General features: G+C 40.9%; 1 protein-coding gene across 5 annotated transcripts in view; it reads right to left on the bottom strand.

Annotated features, from left to right (window-relative positions):
* Positions 1-3,814, bottom strand: part of STXBP6 (syntaxin binding protein 6) — a 256,512-nt gene extending 252,698 nt beyond the window's left edge. The window contains exon 1 of one of the 5 annotated variants that reach the window (XM_005666215.2): positions 3,446-3,814. The gene's annotated coding sequence lies outside the window, so the exon portion shown is untranslated. The other 4 variants (XM_005666218.3, XM_005666216.3, XM_021098208.1 and 1 more) reach the window with 4 other exon arrangements.

The following is a 22,145-nucleotide window of genomic DNA, read 5'->3' as shown; positions in this document are numbered from 1 at the left end:
ATTTGGCACAGCAATAGAAGAAAGACCTCAAGGACCAACACCCTCAGACACAGAGTCTCTTTGGGTGCTACCTAAACCTTATTCCTCAGTTGTCATCTGGGGAATCCTCCTGACTCCAGCAGGTTCCCAAAGCCTCTGGGATACAAAGCAGCTGGAATTCAAGGCCACAACCTGGGCCATCTTAAATCATTGTGAGCTGTCTAAGCCTAGGACCACAGCTTAGAGGGTAAGGAGAAGAGCTTAAGATAGAGTTGTGCCCAAATCATGCTTGATTAGAAGCTCAGTTACATAGGGCAGAACTAGTACTGTACAAGGATCCCTGAAAGTTAGCCTTTCCCCCCTTTGGAGAGTGAAAAAGGATCTCCTTCCGTCACTGCCAACACCACTATCCTCCAGAAAGAATGGAAGGCCTTCACCGGGCCTCCCCACCACAGGACACCTGGCACCTCCCTCCAAGGCCAGGCTAAGCTGTCCCTTCAGAGAAAACAAAACATTGCAAATTCTTTTTAAGCTTGCTCACAAGTGATTCACCTGTTCTCCAATCTTAAGGATCAAGCTACCAGAATATTCTGCAACCTCCTCTCCACAAATGTCTAACATCTCCAAAGAAAGGAAACAGGGTAGTTACTGGATTTATCAATATCAAGGTCACCAATCTCAGTCCATCCCAGAATGACGTGGAAACCAGAGGTTTAGTATTTTACAGTAGGAATAGAAGGCGGAAATATTTTCGTGTAAAATTCACTCATTTGAAGAGCAATCAGAATGATCTAACCTGAACAAGGAGAAGTGGCACAACCATCAGAAACATAAAATGCTTTGGGCAAGTTCCTAAAATGCCCTGAAGAAACCCCATCTCTATTATATGAGGTATTAAAATAATGACGTCTTAGGAACAAACCTCATCTCTCTCACTTTTTCTCCTCCTCTAAGTCAGTGATTCTTTTTTTTTAAATATATATAATGATTTTTATTTTTTTCCATTATTGTTGGTTTACACTGTAAGCCAGTGATTCTATAGGCTGCTCCCTGGACCAGCAGCACTGGCATCAAATTAGAGATGCAAATTCTTGGACCCCGCAATCCCCGAGCCTAGACCCACAGAATCTGAGGCTTTGGCAGTGCAGCCCAGGTATCTGTAGTTTAACAAAGCCTTCAGGGGATTCTGATGCTCCTGTTTGAGACACTGCTGCAGGATTAGGGAAGATGCGGTACCTGGGGGGGGGGGGTCAGGAGCCTAATTAAACCCACATTAACTGAGTGAGAGGCAGTCTCACCTGTTCTTGCCTTTGATCAGCACTGACCCTCAATCGCACAGACTGATTCCACTGATGAGGGGTTGAGTCCTTAGTTCAAGGTCACTGTTGGAGACCAAGCCAGAGCTCCAGTCCAGGGTCTACTGACTCCTTCATTACCCTTGGATCTCAAACTGGGGCCTTGCTAACACGTCAATGCTGGGGCCGAGGACTCTAAACACTGATAAGGCATCCCCACCCCATCTCCTAATCTACACCACACTGCTTCCTTCAGATAAACATGAGGACTGGAGCCTCAACCCTTAAAATCAAAAGAGAGATGGATTTAAGGGAAGAGAAAAAAGAAAATAAAGAACTAATTCCAAAGACTTGAGAAATGAAACATTCCAATAAGGAGTGGATAGAGGGTAGAAGACTTAGGTGGCTTGTTATAATTAAAAGAATTAATTTAAAAAAATTGAGTAAAGAGCACAGTCACAATAAGACATGAATGGTGTTTTAAAGTTTTCTTAGCACAATCCATGTCCATTTTCTCTCCCAAGTCTCCCAACGACCCTGCAATGAAAGGAAGCCATTATTATCCCCATTTGACAGAAGGGAAAACTGAAGTTCAAAGTGTCTAACAATTTGTTCATCAGCATAGTAATCAAGCTGTAAATCTAAAACTCGACCTCAAGTCTATCTCACTCTAGAAACTGTGTACCAATGCCAGGTGATTTCCACACTTGGAAATATACCCTCAAACAGATTTCTCTCCCCTCACCCCCTCACCCCGGGAAAAATCAAAGAGAAAAGCATGTAGCAGACATGACGAGCCCCTAAAACATGGCTTGAGCACTGTGTGGGTTCTCCTTTAAGAACTTAACACACAAACCCAACAGCCAAGGTGTTCAGCCAAAAGTGGAAAAAAAAAAAGGAGAGAGAGAGAGGCATATTTCTAGCCTCCATAATCATTTCTGGACAAATTCCCACTAGCAGCCTCGGAGGCGAACAGCGGCTCACTGCCAGGCTGAAGCTCCTCCACCCCCCAGGTTATGACAGAGCAGCTCTGACTCGTGTGTAGGCAAAACCCCAAAACTCAAAACAAGAAGTGAAAAAAGTAGAGCTAGGAGAAACTGTCAGCATCCTCCACACCGGTAACCTACACAATGTCAGCTCCGGGGTCCCGGGATCGCCCAGAACACAATCTTAGGAGATGGTAGGATGAAATGTACATTCTTGGGCACCCACCACCCCTATGTCTTCCCCTCCACCCCGTCCCTGAGAAGAATAACAGAAAGGGGAGAGGGTTTGTTATGAAGTCCTGGGGCTGAAGCCCAAGCCAGACAGAACTCGGGCATCCTCTCCTGAGGCACTATGTTAACCCAAACTCCCTGCCTGGCCCTTCCCTCCAGGTCCAGTCTTCCGCGAAGATAAACCGGGTGGGATTGCTGGGGTGTTGAAAAACTGAGAAAAGGCTGAAGGAAAAATCGGGCCATCCACCTACCCCACGTTCCCCGCCATGTGTGTCAGGCTCCATTCCGCCGCGCACCATAAGCGCTTACTGGGAACCCGGCGCCCTTGACCACGGCTGAGGTTGGGGAGGGGGCGTCTCCCAGCTAAGCGTCCCGGAGGCAGGGAGCCATGCCCGCCCAGAGAACATACCTCAGTTTTGGCAGGAATAATTTTCCTAGAAGACGCCAGAGAAGCGAAGATCTGGGTAATTTGTGTATTTTAGCCGGGGGTGGAGGAACTCAGCTCAGGGGCGCAGTGACCCACTCAGCTCCTCCACACTGGGAGCCACGGGGTGGTACCTTGGCGACCCACCCTATCTCGGGGACAGTGAGGAAAGAAGGGCTCCATCCCCAACTTTCTCGGAGGAAACTGCTCCGCTCTGCGGCTCGCCCAGCCCGGCCCGCACACTGGGTCCCAGGCTTAGAGAGAACGAGGGACCCCAGTCTCTCATCGCGCGCACGAAAGCAGCCGCGCCGGGACGCGCAGCCCCTATCCTGCAGCCCGCAATCCTGAAAGTATCTCTCTGGGCGCCTGCTTACTCTCCCCGCCCAGTAGCGGGGTCCCTGATCCGGTCACCCGCATCAGAGCGCCAGACGCCCCAATCGTCGTGGCTGCTGCAGTCGCATCCCCCCCCCGCCCCGGCCCCCGGCCTGGGCTCTGCCTCACCCGCCTGACTCCCCATGCCCCAGCCCTACCGTGCAGCCCAGTTTGTGCCGCGGGAGTACCAGTGCGTGGCACGCGTCCCAGACGGCGAGGCTCCTCCCCAGGAGCTGCCCCGCGCGGGGCTCCGGGCTCTGGACAAGGATCGGCCGGCCCGGGTGCTGGCTGGCCGCCGCTCGCGCCTCCCGCGCCGGCTCCCGCCGCCGCGCGCGAGGAGGGAGGGATTGGGCGCGGGAGGGGGGGAAACTCCCGGCAACTCCAACTACCGGCGCTGGAGCTCCAGCTGCAGCCGCGCGCCCGCCCGCCGCCGAGTGCGAGCGCCTGCGAGCGCCTGCGAGGCAAAGCTGCCCCCGCGGCCGCCTCTGAGCATGCCCAGTGCCGCCGTGGGCGAGCCCCAGCGCCCCGGCCCGGGGCAGATCGCTTAGCTGGGGGCCGCTTACCCGCCCCAGGCTCCGGAGCGGCTCGGGTGGGGGAGGGAGGGGAGGGCGGGTCCCAGGAAGAAGACCCTGGAGCCAAGGGCGGGGGGAGGAACAGAGTGCGGAGGGCCTTGCAAGTTTCACGGGTTGTCGGAAGTTTGCGGGTTAGAAAGGTGAGCTGCTACCGTGAACCTCTCTGCAAGCCTGGAAAAGACTACGAGGAAACATTTATTCTCCCAGAGGGACAAACAGATGGCTTTTATCCTGTGCACGCTTTTCTTCACGCCTAGGGTTGCAAACTCAAAGCGCTAATAGGGCCTGGCCGGCAATGTGAGTGAAACGGGTAGGAGGTGGCAAACTGCAGAGAACTATGAAGGCAGAGCCCCTGGGCTCCAAACTCCCTTTCCTGGAAGAATCTGGCCTGCTTTGTCTAGATTTTCTGATTTTTTCAAGAATTGACAGAAATTTCGATTTTTTTCATGTAAATTATACTCATTTTAAAATCTTGACAACAAATTCAGTTTTTTAAAAACACTCTGAGCCAAAGAAAACATATCTGAGTTCCCCTTCTCTGCTCAACTCACAGCCAGCCAATTTGAGAATTGTGACTTGTGCATTCTTTTAACAAAGAGGAGCTGAGTGCCCACTGTGGTTTGGGAAGACATTGGAGAGTATCCAAGATGATTCAGATTGCGATCAAAGTATGACCAGTTACTAAGGGAAGTAGGTTTTCCAGGCAAAAGAGGGCTGCAGATAAATGCTGAAGCATTCAAGAAGAGAAGTAAGTTACTGATGCAGAAAGGGTGTGAGAAGTAACCCTTGGGAAACCATTAATAAAAATAACCAGGTGGGATCTGTAACAGTACTCTACTGAGGCATTGTGGAGTTTGGAAAAAAGGGAAAACTAGTAATAAGACCCTGTCTTCATTTTAAATTTGGATTTTTTTTTTTTTTTTTTTTTTGGCATTTTTGCATGAACTTTTTAAAATGTTGTGTGGAAACATTTACCTTGATTATTGAGTTCTTTGATGTCCTGTTGGGGCTCACCTCATCCTAACCTAGCCCTTGCTGGGATGTTAGATGGTGGTACTGGTCTGCTTGATTAGAGAGTAAGGGGCAGGAAATAGCTGTACTGAAATGGGAAAGAGGGTTGGAGTAGTGGATGGGAGCCAAGGCGGAGGCCTTGGTTGCCAATTTGTGGAGCCTGAAGTTCATTTTGTAGGCTGTGTGAAGCTAGCAGAGATGCTGGAGTAATAACTGAACTCTAGGAAAATGAGTTCCACTGCAGAGCCAGAAAGATGGTTTGGAGGGAAAAAGAGTGGGAGAAATGGGGAAATTTAGGGCATATTCACTGTTGTGCTTTTTGAAAATCAGAGGGCTTTTCCTAATAAATTCTCATGCGCTCTGCTTATTTCTGGAGAGGCTCATGGAAGGGCTAGCTTAGTGCCAACAGGTAGGGCTTTTGGGTCTAAGCCTCAGTTATTTTCTACCAGGTTTCTATGGGCAAGTCGCTCCCCTCCTAAACTGTACTTTCTTCATCTGTGAAATGGAAAACAATTCTCGCAGCATTTTTGTGAGCATTCAGAGAAGTAATGTATGTGTAAGGGCTTTGAAAACTGAGAATTTAAGCAAATATAAGGCATTGTTCTTATCTACACATCATTATATGAAATCTGAATTTAAACAAGGAAGTTCTACATTTTTATAAATCCTGTCTGAAGTAGCCAAGTGTCTTTGATTTAGCAAGCTCTCTCATGTTCGGGATTCTGTTTACAAATCTTCGGAATTTGGGTAATTCAACAGTTTTGTGAATTGAGATGTTCCTGTACAGAAAGAAATAGGAGAGGGAGATTAAGAGGTACAGACTTCAAGTTGCAAGATAAATGAGTCACAGGTATGAAATGTACAGTGTGGGGAATATAGTTAGTAACTATGTAATATCTTAGTATGGTGACAGATGGTAACCAGACTTATCATGGTGATCACTTTGAAATGTATAGAAATATTGAATCACCATGTTGTATAACAGGAACTAACATAGTGTTGTAGATCCATTGGACCTCAAAAACAAACAAACTCACAGAAAAAGAGATCGGATTTGTGGTTACCAAAGGCCAGCCGTTTTGGCTGAAAGCAGTCAAAAGGTACAGACTTCCAGTTATAAGATAAATAAGTGCTAGGTATGTAATGTAAAACATGATAAATATAATTAACACTACTATATAGTACATATGAAAATTGTTAAGAGAGAAAATCCTACGAGTTCTTATCACAAGGGATTTTGTATCTGTATGAAATGATGGATGTTCACTAAATTTATTGTGATAATTATTTCATGATGTATGTAAGTCAAATAAGCTATGCTGTACACCTTGAACTTACTTATACAGTGCTGTATGTCAATTATATCAGTAAAAGTGAAAGGAAAAAAAAAAATGCTTCTGTACTAGTTTCTATTGCTACCACCCTTCCACCATGTCCCTTTCTTTTAATCTTCCTTTTTATGTTCTCAGTATTTATCTTTTATCTAGCTCAAAATAACCTCTACACCCCGCACAACTACCCTCTCTCACCTGCAGGTAATCAGTGTAGTCTCTGCCTCAACCTGACACCTGGGACGTCCCTCAGTTCCCTGCAGGTGAGCTCAATTTTTGCAGGGAGGGAGCAGGGCACGTCCAGGGCGTATGGCAGGTGAGCTCACTGGTTGCTGGATTTCTGAAGAACAGACCACCACTTATCTATGGGAAATATTTTAACCATGCAGAACTCTCAAAGGAAGGGGGAAAAAAATGCAGAGTGTTTACACAAGGAAACCCTCTAGAAGTTAGAGAAAGGAAGAAGTGCCTAGCCCAGGACCTATCGCATAACAGGTAATTATAAATATCTGTAGAATAAATAGCAATTTCCATCATCAAAATCTTCTGTATCTCTGTTCCACCTCCTATAGTTCCTTAGACTTTTTAAAAATCGCAACAATGATAAGTTTGTACAGAAGAGCAAGAGGAAGAGGAAGCAAACATTTATAAAGGGAGGGGCTCTGCTTTTACAAGTAAAATGTTTTGTCTACTTAAATCTTAAACTAATTTGTATTTGTTTTTTAATTATTTTTATTATTAGTAGTAAATAGTACATGTTATTAAAAAGAAGCTCAATGCAAGAAAAGCTCAGTAAAGAGAAAAAATGTTTCTCTCCCCAAAAATTATTGTTGCCAGTCTCTTGCATATAGTTACATAAATAGCCTACAAGCATGAGAATAAGCATAGTTGATGTTTTCCTTAAAGTCTAATCAAACTGTAGAAGTGAAAAATACCTTATATAGTTCATCTAGATGCCAAATTACAGACTTTTAAATGACTATTCTGGAATAGAAAAGGAAACCATGAAATTAGAGAAATCTTACGGCACAAGTCAACTCATGGCAATAACAATACCACATCACATGGTAAAACCCTCCTTCTGAGCATGGAGGGGGTACAAGAAAAAAATTGAGTGCACCTAGAGTTCTCCTGAAACCCGTAATACCCATTATCAACCTCAACCTAAAACACCAAGAGATTTAGGTGTCCTAGGTTGTCCAGGGCTGTAGAAGGAGGATTTAATACCCCTACCTCACCCAGCTTGGCTGTTGCTTTCTAGTCTTGACAATCAGCGTTCCTTCAGCACACTGCAAGTTAGAACTGAATAAAGTAACGATTAATTCACTCATCTGTGGAAAAAAACTATCAACTTTTCAAGATATATGCAATTTTAAGAGTGTTTTGAGGTCTCAAAGAAATATTTCTATAATAGCATTCTGGAGTATGAAAAGTGACAAGAGAAACAATTCTGGCTGTGAGGGATAGAAACACTATATTAAGGAAGAGGAACTTTTAGTTCCATTCCCTATCATTCTATAGTTTATAATTTCTTTCCATCCTCTTTGAAAACTATGGGTTCTTTTGAAGTTTTGTGTTTCTTTTTCCTTTCCACAGTGGTTCCCTTGGCAATAGCTTCAACCATCCCCAGGCTGAGGTAGGTCTGTGGCTCATGCATGTAGGTACTATCATTTGTAGACTGAGAATGAAGCCTCCCGTTTTTCATGATGTGGATGCAGTGGGGTCTGGGAGACTGGCTGAATTCAATGGGTTTATGGAGCTTATGCTTGGGACCCTATTCTGTTTCCTATACAATTAGTCTTGGTCTGTCGTTTTACTTTTTAAGGATTCTAGCTGGTTTATGACTGAGTCCATCTTCTTTTTTGACCGAGTTGCCATGGGACAACATCCTGTTCCTGACTTACTAAGCTTCTAGTTTCTTTTTCTCCTCTGCCTTTATGACCTAGGGTAAACATTAATTATGGACATGAAATTTATGGTGGGGCGGAGTCCATTATAAGAGAACATTACTGAGAGTCATAGAAAATTGCTGTTCTCATTCTTCTCTTTCATCTTTATTGGTCTTCCATTTTTCTCAAAGCTTCTTTCTGTTTTTCTAACGATATTACTTTATTCCCTAAGCTGCTTCAGCTTTAATATACCAACATATAGATAAGACATAGACGAAAACAAGAAACGGTTCTTTGAAAAGAATGAAACCAAAGAAGTTTTAGTCTTGCAAAGACTTGATTACATCCTGGACTTAGTTGTCTGTTATTAAACTATTGTTTAATATGTCTATGCTGTTGTAGAAGGGACATGAATTTTATTTTAGACAGCTTAGATGTGAACTTCTGCTTCAACTCCTTGTATTTATTTATTTAATTTATTTTTGGCTGTACCTCTGGCTCCTTCTTGTTTATAACATTAGGCAAAACTTAAATACCTTATCTCCAACATAATGCATATTACTGTATACTTATGATTTTAACTGAAGGATTAAAAGGGAACACACATGGAATATACCTACCACAGAACCTGGTCCATGGCAAGTGCTAAATCACCCATGACCACCCATCTTGGTAGCTCCCAGAAAAATGAAAGGGGGAAATCAATACTGTATTTTGGATTTTCGATCTGAGCTGTTTATAAGAAGCTCTGCCTCTGCTATAGTAATCATATTTTACCTTCACAGATGCAGTGCAATATAGCATTCCTATTTTCAAACAATTTTACCTATATAGAAAGTGCTTTTTACAAAATTTCTACTTTTCCTATTCAGATGTTCTAGTGTCTCACCTATTTCCAAAGAAATTTTTTTTTTTTTTTTTTTTTTTTTTTTTTTTTGCTATTTCTTGGGCCGCCCCTGCGGCATATGGAGGTTCCCAGGCTAGGGGTCCAATCGGAGCCACAGCCACCAGCCTACGCCAGAGCCACAGCAACGCGGGATCCGAGCCGCGTCTGCAACCTATACCACAGCTCACGGCAACGCCAGATCGTTAACCCACTGAGCAAGGGCAGGGACCGAACCCGCAACCTCATGGTTCCTAGTCGGATTCGTTCACCACTGCGCCACGACGGCAACTCCCAAAGAAAAATTTTTAAGTGTTTGAGGGGGATGGGGATTGGTGATTGATGGTTTAGAGGTTTCAACATTTGTACTTATTAAGACTTAAGACCAAACTGTCCTAATTCCTCCTTCCTTTATCTCAGAAATATTTTTGAAAGACTTTCTTTTGTTTTAAAATGACGTTCTCCACCAAGATCCAGAAAAGCTGCTAGGCTTTGAACTAACAAAGAATGCCTTATTCTGCCTGGACACACAGAGCTGCTCTCTCTCCCAGAGTCTCTGTGCTGCTGGTTTAGAGGATAGAATGATGCAATCCATTCACAATGTGAGGACAGGTCATTCTGTTGCAGCGGCGAGCGCTTTCTCTTCTGTTTGTTATGGCCCCTGAGCCATTCCTGAGACTACCAGTGAAAAGAAACTCCTACTGCTGTGTCTTCAGAAGCTCTTCAGACCAAATGGACCTGCCCAGATGTAGGTGGCCCTTTAATTCCCCACTGCTGTTGTTCTCGTCTTGGAAACTTGTGGCTTAGGACTTTGCTAGTCAAAGTGCACTTTTCAGACCAGCAGCTTCAGCAGTTAGAAATGCAGATTTCTGTTTACCCAGAGCTAGTGAATCCAAATCTGCATTTTCACCAGACTCTCAGGTAATTCACTTGGACATTAAAGTTTAAGAAGCACTGCCCCAGGGCAGCAAGTTAAGAAAGACAAGGAGAAAATAAAAAGCACTTTAATGGTGAACTCTATTTCCTTTGCCCTGGACGCCTTTTCTGACCCCAGTCTGCAGGCCTCATCTTTGCCTATTGAAATCCTAACCGGTCTTTCTCAGAGCTGTCTGAAATGCCTGCTCTGTGGAAATCTTTACCGATTGTGTCAGTCAGAGGCATCGCTCACTCATTTACCCGGATCTTACCTTTGGCTCTTACTTGTATCTGTTTACACTGTGCAAGTGTGTTTGCACAAGTCTAATCCATCCTGCTTGAGGCTTAAGATTTGCCAGAACCTTCTTTAGAATGTCCAGAACAGTGGGCCCTGGCAAAAAGAAACCCTTATTTATTAATTGAAAGGAAGGAAGGGAGAATGGGAAGAAAGAACTCCATTAGTGAAGTAAATATTTCTGGAAAAAGTGAGTCGAGCCCTGGGGTGGACTTGAGCCTATTTGAAACAGGAACCCAGGGACACATCAGGTCCATCCCCAAAGAGCTCAAATGCATTGAGTGGAACTGTCATTGTCCCAGAGCTAACTGGACCAGATCAAATTCAAATCCACCCCATCACAGCACTGACCATCCAGAATTAGCCCAAAGCAGGGTTTTTTTCTGCAATAGAATCATAATTCTGTCTGCTAGGGCCTTGACCCCTGGCTTTAAAAACCATGCTGTGAGGGGAGTTCCCGCTGTGGCTCAGTGGGTTAAATCCCAACATAGTATCCGTGAGGATGCAGGTTCAATCCCTGGCCTTACTCAGTGGATTAAGGATCCAGCATTGCGGCAAGCTGTGGCATAGGCAACATATACAGTTCAGATCTGGAGTTGCCGTGGTATAGGCTGGCAACTGCAGCTCCTATTCAATCCCTAGCCTGGGGAATTTCCATATGCAGCAGGTGTGGCCCTAAAAAGACCAAAAAAAAAAAAAAAAATTCTGTGAGTTCTGAAAGGAATACCTCCTCACCCATTTGCTGACCTATGTCAATTCCCACTTGAAAGTGAATATATTCTTTTTTTTTTCTTTAAAAGGGGTATTTTAAAAACATCTTTCAGATTCTAGTATCTTTGCTTTAAGAATAAATCTTATTGAATGGTATTTAGTGTTCTTAATTCAAGTTTTTGTAATGCATCCTTGAGTAAAGGCAAAGTTTCTGAGTGCAAGTTACAAGTTAAAAGAACAAGTCATTTTATTACTCTTGATAGCTGAATCAATTAAAAACCTTTGCTCTAGATCATATTTACGATGTCATATTCACAATGAGATATCTTCCCAACAGACATCCTTGTATCATTACAATTTTACCACACATAAAATATAATGGGAAATGTTCCTAGGACTTCAGGACTTACAAGAAATTAGACTTTACAAGTGTCAATACTGTTACGACTCATAAAATGGGTAGATGATCCACATGGGGAGACTGTTGTAGGAGTGAAGTTCACACAGATTAAGCATGTTTTCTTTGATAAGTATTTAAAAAGTTTGACTGAATTATTCAAGGTCAGTCATTTGGGAGGTACTGGCAGGTGTTATAAACTTTCAAAGAACAACAGGTGATCCTATGAGGGAAAATAATCAGAAATTGTAACCCTGTGTTTCCCGCCTCTGTGAGTTTCTCAAGGAAACAGCTCTATTATAATAGCCTAATTAAAATAGCCAAAATAGGTAACACTTATCAGATAACAGGGAATAATTAAGCGCATTTTGTCTTATTTATTTGATGAAATATTATGTATCTTTTATAAACAATAACTGGGATAACAAACTGGTTATGAAACCAGCTTAATTTTGTAAAAAGTTCTGTACATGAAATTGTATAAATGTATTATTGCAACTAATCAGACATCCAATATTAAAATATTACACTGGGGGTTCCCACTGTGGCTCAGTGGGTTAAGAACCCGACTAGTATCCATGAGGATGCAGGTTCAATCCCTGGCCGCACTAGTAGGTTAATGATGCCATTATTAAGTGAAAGGGTATTGCTGTGGTTGTGGCATAGGCCAGCAGCTGCAGCTCTGATTTGACCCCTAGTTTGGGAACTTCCATATGCCGCAGATGTAGCCATAAAAAGAAAAAAAAAAATCAATCTGTAAAGCAGAAATTCACACACCATCATAAATCAACTAATTTCAATGCATTTTTTTTTTTTAAATAAAAATTTACCGTGGACTAGGCCCTGTGGTAGACACTGGGGATACAGCAGTGAAAAAGACAAATAGGAATCCTGACATAGGGACTTCACAGTCTGATGCAGAATAAAGCTGTACAATAAGTAGATACACAGTATAAACTATGACTCATGCTATGAGGTAAGGGTATTATGTATAATAGGGGCCCTAAGCTGGTTTGGGGAAGAGGGTGTTCATCAGGGAAACCTCTGTAAGGAAGTGAAGGAAGAATCAGAGATAGACAAGGGAAGTCTTAGGGACAGCATTCCAGACAGAAAGGCCAAGAACAGAGGAGCAGAAACTCAGAGAAGTGAAAAGGTTTGATGCCATTGCAGAAGTGGGGGAAGGACCAGGAGCACAATGAAATGAGAATGGAACCAGATCATATGATGCCTTTAGGATTTATTGTTTTATTTTTATGCGAAGTCATTGAAGCTTCTTAAACAGAGGAATGGGAGGAAACTGTTTACATTTTAAGAACTTTTTGTGCTATGTGGGAAATGGGTTAAAATAAATAAGAGTGGGAGAAGGAAAACCATGTTGGAGACTATTGCAGAAGTCCATGTGAGAGGTGGAAGTGGTTTAGATGAGACTTAAAACGAGGGAGGTGAAGAGGACAGGTAGAGCTATTATCTGGAGGTTAAAAAAAAAAAAATCTACTAGTGGGTTTGGAAAAAGAATGGAAACATTAACTACAACCTTGACACTACTTTCTTAAACCGCTAGATAAATGGTGATGTCATTGACATATTTGGTGTAGTTAGAAATTTAGGAAGGAAAGCTTAAAAATCCATTTGGAAATAAAGTTGAAATCTTGTCAGAGGACTAAGTGAAAGAGTCAGATAAACAGTTGAATATACAGTTTTGGAACTCAGGAAACAGATCTGGTTGGAAATCACATATTTGGCAGTCATTAGCATTTAGATGGCATTTGGTGCTCTTGTATAGAGTAAGTATAGAATGACTAGAGGAAAAGCTCATTTTCAGTGCCGAGGAATTATGGAGGAGGAGGAGGAGCTATCAAAGGTGACTACCAGGCTGGAGAGATGTTGAGTAATGCTGGAACAAAGAAAATAGTATTTCAAGAAGGAAGGTATGGTCAGCATTGTTGAATATTGCTGAGAGAGCAAACAAGATGATGTACCCCCCTGGATAAAAAAATATTTGTCTTATTAGGGTGGTGATTTTAGAAGTATATTTTAAAATGTTTAGGCTTCAATAATGAAACCTAATTAACATCTAGTTATTTTTTTGATAATTTTAGCAGCATACTAGTGTAATGTAGTTACTTCATCTTAATCCCCAAACTCTTTGTTAATCATTACTTTTTACATCTCTCTATTCATTGTCATTTCATGTATTAAACAGTTTACTCTCTGGAGTTCCCATCATGGCTCAGTGGTTAACGAATCTGACTAGGAACCATGAGGTTTCGGGTTCGATCCCTGGCCTCGCTCAGTGGGTTAAGGACCTGGCGTTGCCATGAGCTGTGGTGTACTTTGCAGACATGGCTCAGATCCCACATTGCTGTGGCTGTGGCGTAGGCCAGAGGCTACAGCTCCAATTAGACCCCCGGCCTGGGAACCTCCATATGCCGTGGGTGTGGTTCTAAAAAAAACAAAAACAAAACAGTTTACTCTCTTACTTCCTGTCTAGTATTAAATCTTCAAAAATTTTAAACCTGACCAACCCTCCAGCCTAATATCGTAACTGCTAAATACATAAAGTCCCTGCCTTATAGATATCACACAGAATGTTCAGTTTGCTACATATACGTTTTTAAACAATCTCTAACAAATGATCTATGTTCTGTCTTCAAATTCATAGCATTTTGCCAAAAATGCCTCTTTTTCTTGAAAAATAAATCTACTTTATTTGGGTAAATTCTGGTCTTAATTTGACAGATGATGCATTAGGCAAAGATGACTGAAAGTATAGTGTTTTTTTCTTTTCACATTCTGAAAACTCTATATTTGAAACTGAAGATGGGAAGTTCCATGATTGGGACAGGAACTAGTGTCTTCAGTTTGAGTGGGTGAGGAGTGGAGGTGAGGCAAGCCTTCTGATGGCCCCCCTCCCCCCACTTAAATCCTTGACTATTTGCTTTCTTTGGAATGACTCAGAGCATCATCACCCCGTGGGGTCCTCATGAATAGAAAACAAGAAAGAGGAAGAAGCCTCCAAAAGGTCTGGTTTCAGCAAAACTAGCAGGGCTCCATTCACTTCCCTTAACTTTCCTCTGTAGGCTTAAATTATGCCATTGGGTGGTATTCTTACCTCAAGGACAAATTCTTCTTGGCAAGAGTTCAAATTTGTGAAAATTGTCTTCTGTAAATCTCAACAACTCTTTTATGCTTCCCGGAACCAGCCCAAAGTCACTCTGTGCTGAATGTCTCATGAGACATTCTAGATCTCCATGTCCCTTGCTTGTATTTTTCCTTCCTACTTCTCTTATCTGTATCAATGGGCATATTCAAATAGCTATCAAGAAAATATGTCCCCCCCCCCAAAAAAAAGACAATATATTTCCCTTCCTCTCTGTGTGGTGGATGACAAAACATAACCTACACCTCACTGGAGATAAAAAGGAGTAAAAGCTGGAGAACTCTGGCAGCTGGATGGGTAAGATCAAGCGAGGCATGTTGGAAGTTTTCACACGGCAGATGCTGTGGTGCCAGAAAGGAGAGCTCTTAGGGAAGGATGATTGCATTTTTCAGTGACATTCTTGACTCTTAGTTTTCACCTGGAGAGAATTAAATATAGCCATGTTTACCTTGCATTTTTCCTTTTATCTATCAGAGGATAGAGGTCACAGAGGGCAAATACGCCTTTCTTCAACTAGCTTCACTTTTACTGTAAACCAGCTTCTCTATTTGGAGAAATAGTCAACTGATTTTGGTTGTTCTTAGAGAAGACTTCCTGTGAAGTTGTCCAATTAAATGAGTGGATATTTTTCAGCCTTTGGAAAACTATGTCAATACACAAGAGGTCCTGTTAGTGCAGGATAGTGCTGACTAAGTGAGATAGATTTAGTGAGATATGAAAAGTAAAAAGGTAGATCAAATACTAAAGCAAAAACAAAATGTGGAAATGCCCAGTCAAGAATTGACTTGGGGTTTCTCTCAAGCCCCAAACTGAAATCTCCTGGTACAGAGTTTTCTGTGTGATGGCTTATGGTTTACCTCTTAGCCACTGATTCACTTACGTGATAATTAGGAGTATTATTTAACCAAGATTCAATTGCTTTCCTTTCTCTTTGTGACAGAATATTCTTCCCTAACTCTTTGATTCTGTTTGGCCATGTGACTTGCATTGGCTAGGGAAGTGAGAAGAGGCTATAAATGAAATGTATTTGTATAATTCTATTTGATTTTTGTGCTCTTGTGATCTTCCATGAGAAGGACATGACCTATATAGCTGATGCTACTTTATCCTGAACCCTGAAACAAACACAAAGTAGATTCTGAACCCAATCCTAAGTGTGGACTCAAGTCTAGCCATCCTGGTTTCTAAAGCATAACTTCTCAGCTAAACCAGCAAAGATCAGCTGAGCCATAGCCTCTAACAGATCCATGATCACTGAATGTGGGTACTTGTAGCAACGAAATTTTAGGGTAGTTTGTTATGTAGCATTATTGTAGCAATATCTGACTAATACATATACTTGGAAGAATTCTAGCATAAACATAAGCACAGAAAAACTACTTTTGCTTAATAATTTTCCAATCCAAGCATAAAGGGGAAAGCATCAAAATTACTTGATCACATCATTTAGCTGGAAAAAAATTGGTCTCACTACATATCTTTTATAAAATGGAACTTACATAAATACAAGTCAATCCAAGCACCTGTGGTCAACTAATCTATGAAAAAGGAGGCAAGAATATACAATGGAGGAAAGAAAGTCTCTTCAATAAATGGTGCTGGGAAAACTGGACAGCTACATGTAAAAGAATGAGGTTAGAACATTCTCTAACACCATACAGAAAAGTAAACTCGAAATAGATCAAGGACCTAAATGTAAGGCCGAATATTATAAAAATTCCTAGAGGAAAGCATAGGCAGAATACTCTTTGACATAAATGCAGCAATACCTTGTTTGATCCACCTCCTAGAGTAATGAAAATAAAAACAAAAATAACCAAACTAGACTTAATTAAACTTAAAATCTTTTGCACAGCAAAGGAAACCATAAAAATAATGAAAAGACAACCAACAGAATGGGAGAATATCTTTGCAAAGATTAGTCCCACCAACAAGGGATTGATCTCCAAAATATACAAACAACTCATACAGCTTTATGTAAAAAAAAAAAAAAAAAAATACAACCTCATCAAAAAATGGGCAAAAGATCTAAATAGGGATTTCTCCAAAGAATAGAGAAAGCCAAAAGATGCTCAACATCAGTAATTATTAGAGAAATGCAAATCAAAAGTGTATCAAAGTATTACCTTTCAACAGTCAGAATGGCCATCATCAAAAAAGTCTACAAACAGAAATTCCCTTATGGTGCAGTTGGTTAAGGATCCAGTGTTGTCACTGCATTAGCTTGAGTTGTTGCTTTGGCATAGGTTCACTTCCTGTCCTGGGAATCTTCACATGCCTCTGGTGCAGCCCAAACAAACAAACAAATAAAACATACAAAAAAGTCTACAAACAATAAATGCTAGAGAGAGTGTGGAGAAAAGGGAACCCTCTACACTGTTGGTGGGAATGTAAATTGGTGTGACCACTATGGAGAACAGTATGGAGATTTCTTAAAAAAAACTAAATATAGAACTACCATGTAATCCAGCAATCCCACTCTGGGGCATCTATCCAGAGAAAACCCTAACTGAAAAAAGATACATGCACCCCAATATTCAGGGCACCACTATTTACAATAGCCAAGACATGGAAGCAACCTAAGTGTCCATCAACAGAGGACTGGATAAAGAAGATGTGGTACTAATATGCAATGAAATACTACTCAGCCATAAAAAGAATAAAATAATGCCATTTGTCACAACATGGATGGAACTAGAGATTAACATTCTGAGTGAAGTTAAGTCAGACAGAGAAAGACAAAATCCTATGATATCACTTATATGTGGCATCTAAAAAAAAATGATATAGGGGAACTTGTTTTAAAGAAAGAAAATAAATAAACATCATTCACACTGAATAAAGTCATTTTGCTTTCAAATATACCTAGCAGGAGAGCTCCCCAATACATTCTTAAATAAGGTGGTTTTATATAAGTAGCAGAGCTGCAATAAAGCTATCTTTCATGATAATTTCTCCATCCATCCATCAATCTATCCATATTCATTATTTTTGCAGTTCACATGGTCATCTAGGAACAATGCAGTAGGTTATAGGCAATTTACGTAAGAATTTAGGATTAGAAAAAACTAAGTTTCATGCATTTAAATTACACAAGCAATCTATGATAACTGTAGCCAAATTAGAAAATACAGATAAACGCACAAAGGAAAAAAAATCCCATGTAAATACACCACCTAGAGTTACCCTTTCTTAAAATGTCATTGTATATCTTTACAAAACTTATTTTCTGTGTGTATATTTATATATATATTTAATTACAATGTACTCATACTGTTCTTTAAATTGCCTTTATCGCTAAGTGCTATGTTGTAACTTCTCTCCATGATAGTAGTATAGAGCTACGTAATCATTCTTAATAACGTCTAGAATTTAATAGAAAACATGCTCTATTATTTGTTTTCATTCTTTCTTTTCTTTCTTTTTAGGGCCACACCCTTGGCACATGGAAGTTCCCCGACTAGGTGTTGAATAGGAGCCACAGGTGCCAACCTACACCACAGCCACAACAATGCTGGATCCTTAACCCACTGAGTGGGGCCAGGGATTGAACCTAAATCCTCATGGATACTAATCAGGTTCTTTACCTCTGAGCCACAGTAGGCACTCCCTATTATTTGTTAACTAGTCCCCTATCTTTGGATGTCTAAGTTGTTTCTAGGTTAGTTTGGGGGGTTTTTTCCATTATAAATGACGCTTGAACATTCTTGTTCATGTATTTTTCTCACTTTTCAAATTCTTTCCCTAGGTTGAATTCCTAGATATGATATTGCTAAAATATAGAATATGTACATGTTTAAGACCCTTGTCAAGATAAGTCCCAGAAAGGCACTTATTTACATTCCTTCTAGCACTAAGACTTTTACCATATCTTCCAATCAACTCTTAATCCTGCAGACTTTTGAAAGATTCCCCTGCTCATGTTTTTCCTTTTATGTATCTACTACCTACTCTACTTCCACTTAGAACAACTTGAGAAATTCCATCATTCCATTTTTTCCCTATTATATACGAAGAAATAAAACATAACTCAAGAAATGTCTTGTGGAGTTCCTGTTGTGGCTCAGTGGAAACAAATCTGACTAGTATCCATGAGGATGCAGGTTTGAGCCCTGGCCTCAATCAGTGGGTTAAGGATCCTGTGTTGCCATGAGCTGTGGTATAGGTCGCAGATGAGGCTCGGATGTGTTGCTGTGGCCTTGGTGCAGGCCAGTAGCTACAGCTCTGGTTTGACCCCTAGCCTGGGACCCTCCATATGCTGCTGGTGTGGGCCTAAAAAGACAAAAAAAAAAAAAAGAGAGAGAGAGAGAGAGAGCGAGAGAAAGAAATAAAAATAAATGTGACAGCAAAGTAGTCTTCTTTTTCATCAAAAAGATGCTTTTAATTTTGGCCTCCAGATTATTTGGAATAACAGTTAACTAAATCATAACCCTTTACAATTTCATGATATTAAATAGGGCTTGTTGGAAATGAGTCATTTTGTAGACATTGAAAGTTTTATGGTTAGTTTAATGTCACTGAATTTAATTAACTTAAATTGTCAACTGCACATCATGGTGTCACTATATTTTGGAAAACCCTCTACAGTCAGAGAGCTCTTAACACTGAACAAAAAATGCAGTTTCCTAAGTTATAAGATCTATTTAGCCAATTTGTTGAGTAAGGCATAAAGGAGTGAATTCCCCAGCAGCAGGAATAAAAAAATATAAAATTGTGAAAGTATGGAGGCTCCTATGGAGGAAGAGAAAAATTAAGATAAAGGAACATTTCCATGTGTCAAATTCAGTTTTTTTGCAACCATTAATAGATGAGATTACAAACTGGTGCCAGAATTTTAAATGAGGTTCTTGCTTGGAAATGACAACTGGCATGGATACTCACCCTTGTGCATCTTCCAATTCCCAGAAATCACACAAACATATAAAAAAGAAATCTTCCTTTCTTGAATGGTTTTAAAAAGGCAAAATTAAAAATAACAGTATTTTGAATATTACAAAATAAGCTATTTTGTATGAGAATATTATAAAATAAGCAGTGAAGACTATATGGAAAAACTAAAATTTCTCTTTTTTTCCCCTGCTTTGAAGTTCCCAAGCTAAGGATCAAATCAGAGCTGCAGCTGCTGGCTTACACCATGGCCACAGCAATGTAGGATCCAAGCCACATCTGTGACTTATACTACAGCTCATAGCAACTCTGGATACTTAACCCACTGAGCAAGGCCAGGGATCAAACCCACATCCTCACGGTTACTAGTTGGGTTTCTTGCCACTGAGCCACAACGGGAACTCTGTAATATCTCTTTAAAACCAATTCCTGGAGTTCTCTGGTGGTGCAGCAGGTTAAGGATCTGGCCTTGTCACTGCTGTGGTGCAGGTTGCTGCTGTGGCAAGAGATCAATCCCTGGCCAGGGGCAATGCCAAAAACAAAAACGAAAAACAAAACCTAAAACTCCTAAGTTTTTTGTGGGTTTTTTTTTTGTCATCTTAATCATTCATGTGTATTTTGAGAGAAATTAGGGAATTCTAACTGCAAAATTAGAATTTAAAAGACTTTCTTCCAAAATATTTTGCACAGCTAATTTCTGATTTGTTTTTTTTTGCTCATTTTTAGCATTTACATAGGACTTTATATTTCAAAGTACTTCCTTGACAAAATCACTAACATTCTTCTATACACTGTTATGCTAAGAAAAAATATCCTTTAAAATTTTTCACTTAAAAAAATAGATCTCTCATGCTATTTATTTCTCTTGCATCATGTGTATTTTCTGGGAGTGTCTCTTCATTCAAATTTAGTTTAGCAAATATTTGCTGAATAACCACTTGGTATAAGACTTTGTGTCAGAGTTTTGAAAGATCTAAAAGGGTAGAGACAAAAAGCAGCTTAGTGGTTGCCAGGGGCTTGTGGGGAGAGGATGGGGCATGACTGCTTAATGGGTATGGAGTTTCCTTTTTGGTTTTTGGGGGTTCTGTTTTGTTTTGCTTTGCTTTTTAGGACTGCACCTGCAGGATATGGAAGGTCCCAGTCTAGGGGTCAAATCAGAGCTGCAGCTGCCTGCCTACACCACAGCCACAGGCAGGCAGATCTGAGTGATGTCTGTGACCTACAGCACAGCTCATGCTATGCCAGATCCTTAACCTGCTGAGTGAGGCCAGGGATCAAACCCACATCCTCATGGATACTAGTTGGGTTCGTAACTCCCTGAGCCACAACAGGAACTTTTGGGGTTTCCTTTTTGAATGATGAAAAAGTTCTGGGATTACCTAGTGGTGATGATTGTTCAACATCATGAATTTATTAAATGCAACTGTACACTTTAACATGGTTAAAATGGTAGAGGCTATGTATTATACAGTAATTTGAAGAATCAGGCAAAAAAAAAAAAGAATTAATAGGGTCAATGAAGGAGGCACAAATAATCCACTTCAGAAGTGCATTTAATCAGAAATTATATTTAAATTGTCCTTCCAATATTACTATTGATTTCATGCAGTAACTATGGCAAATCCAATTTAATAAGCATGTATTATTAAGGCTGTCATCATCAGTCATACTTAAAACTGAACAGAAATGCTAAAATGAGCAATAGAGGTCCCTTGCCTTCAAGTAGCTTTCAACTTTATAGGGAATAAAGATAGCTATTTAAAATGTCTACTAAAAGACAGAATGTCAAAAAAAAAAAAAAAAAGCTATACAAGAGAGGTGAACATAGTGCCAAGGAAATGAAAAGGATAATTAGTTATTGGAGAAAGCATCAAGGATGTTGATGCTTTGTACTTGATCTTCAAGGTTTGGCAGGGCGTGATTTTGCCAGCCATGTAAGATGGTCATTCTAAGAGAGAAAAAGAAGATGAGAAAACGTATAGAGCCAAGAAATGGAAGGTGGGTATGGGTAACAGGGAGTAGCCACATTGGCTGGGGGCATGGTTTAGTAGACAAACAGTGGAAGTTAAAGTTGAGGGGATAGAACCAAAATAGTCAGAGTTTGAAGGTGATTTAGTCGTGGTTTCTTCCAACGTTTTGCCTACAAAAGGAGTCTTTCCTATAGCACCTGACAAGTGGCCCTTTCAGCTGTCTTTGGAATTCCTCTAGTGACTCAGAAGCTAGCACCTCTAAGACAGCCTGAACTGCAGTTAGATGACTAAAATTACTAGAGTTCTTATATTGATCAAAAATCCACCTCCCCCCATTTTCTATCCTTTTATTTTATTTTATTTTATTTGCTTTTTTTTTGCATCTACAGCATATGGAGGTTCCCAGGCTAGGGGTCTAATCGGAGCTATGACTGCCGGCCTACACCACAGCTGAAGCAACCTCAGATCCGAGCTGTGCCTGCGACCTACACCACAGCTCACAGCAACGCTGGATCCTTAACCCACTGAGTGAGGCCAGGGGTCGAACCCTCAACCTCATTGTTCCTAGTTGTTTTCAGTGCACCACAACAGGAACTCCTCTATCCATTTATTTTAGATCTCCCTTCTGAAACCACACAAAATAAAATGACTTTTTTTTTTCCATAACAGCTCTTCTAGTATTTAAGCCAGGAAATATGTTCTCCTTTTTTCCTCTTTTTTTTTTTTTTTCTCAGTTAGATATTCCTGGGAGCTTTAATAACTTCTCTTATGATATGTTTTTTTCAGACTCTTGCACTTCTTGTTCATCTGTTCTCTGTAAATTCCTGCATTCCTATT

The sequence above is a fragment of the Sus scrofa genome, chromosome 7 (assembly GCF_000003025.6).
Source record: "Sus scrofa isolate TJ Tabasco breed Duroc chromosome 7, Sscrofa11.1, whole genome shotgun sequence".
Classification (NCBI taxonomy): domain Eukaryota; kingdom Metazoa; phylum Chordata; class Mammalia; order Artiodactyla; family Suidae; genus Sus; species Sus scrofa.
The sequence above is the reverse complement of the archived record's forward strand: the minus strand, read 5'-3'. Positions and strand labels throughout refer to the sequence as shown.